This window comes from Sinocyclocheilus anshuiensis, unplaced genomic scaffold (genome assembly GCF_001515605.1).
Source record: "Sinocyclocheilus anshuiensis isolate Anshui unplaced genomic scaffold, SAMN03320099.WGS_v1.1 scaffold19997, whole genome shotgun sequence".
Classification (NCBI taxonomy): Eukaryota; Metazoa; Chordata; class Actinopteri; order Cypriniformes; family Cyprinidae; genus Sinocyclocheilus; species Sinocyclocheilus anshuiensis.
Window position 1 is genome coordinate 1 of NW_015555302.1, and position 1,306 is coordinate 1,306.

The 1,306-nt window shown below is 48.5% G+C and overlaps 1 non-coding gene across 1 annotated transcript; it reads right to left on the minus strand.

Annotated features, from left to right (window-relative positions):
- Window positions 1-266: 266 nt before the first annotated feature.
- Window positions 267-338, minus strand: trnap-ugg (transfer RNA proline (anticodon UGG)). The gene has a single exon. It is a non-coding gene; the product is annotated as a tRNA-Pro (tRNA).
- Window positions 339-1,306: the final 968 nt, after the last annotated feature.

The window sequence follows — 1,306 nt, forward strand, 5'->3', positions numbered from 1 at the left end:
CCACAACCTCACACTGTTTAGACTGCGGGTATTTCTGTGAGACCAACTGTCCATTTGCCTGAAGAAGAGAGCTGTGCTCCCAGAGAACAAAAGAGGCTGGCCCATACTGGCATCGAACCCGCAACCTTGGCATTATCAGCACCACGCTCTAACCAACTGAGCTAACCTGCCTGATTCTGCTCGTGCTACTGCCCGATTGATCAAAAACCTCCTGTTTGTTCGTGACCCTAAAGAGAAATTAGCACTTAATTTCCGAACCTCACTATGGGCTCGTCCGGGATTTGAACTCTGGACCTCTCGCACCCAAAGCGAGAATCATACCCCTAGACCAACGAGCCTGCCCGGGCGAGAGTCTAGCTGTGAGTAAGGAACAATTACAGCTACAACAAAAGAAGGAACATGAACTAACATGGCTGTAATCAAACACCTCGAGACAGTGTCAAAGGCAAACGAATGAAAGTTGGCCTCTGAATGGATTTAAAAATGGGGCTGAACCTAACATGTATTGGGATCTTGGGAGGACAGCTGAAACAGTCAGGTGTCCCTTAGACTTTAAACCAGTGTGGGCAGTGTGGGAGGGGAGAAGTTGGCTGCACGACCTGAGTGATCCAAAGGTATCCTACGTAATACAGGAATCCACAAACATATATACTGGGGTAACAAGACCAAGAAGGGCCTTAAAAACAAAAGCACAATCTCTTGGTTAATTCTTCAACTTCATTACGGCCAGTGCAAAGGTGCAAGCACAGAAGTGAGATGGCCTCTATTCTTAAAGCCCGTTATAATAGCGGTCGCTCTGCGAAGGCGTCATTTGGAGCGATGGACTTCACCCCACCACGGCCAGGGGAATTAGCTGAAATGGAAGCGCGCTCGCTTAGCATGCAAGAGGAAGTGGGATTGACGCCCTCATTCTCCAAGTTGAGTCCTACCCTGTTACGCTCACTTCTATGAAGAAACAGACTGTGTGTTGACGCTACGAAGCGACGTTAACTACGTCAGCTTTTGGGGCTCACTGCTGCCAAAATGTATTTCAGACAGGGTCCTGTGCAAATTGCTGGCAAAACAGGTCCCACCAAAATTTGAACGAGGATCGCTGGATTCAGAGTGCTAACCAAAACAGGGCCCACCAAGATTTAGACGAGGATCGCTGGATTCAGAGTGCTAACCATAACACCACAGAACCGTGACAGGAGCAGCCTTTGCTCACAGGGCCGCAAAGACTAAATCACTTACAGGCTCGCCAGCAGCACCAACATCAAATTTGTGCTTTTTTTCTTTTCCTGCCGCAAGAAAGCACACAGGTTCC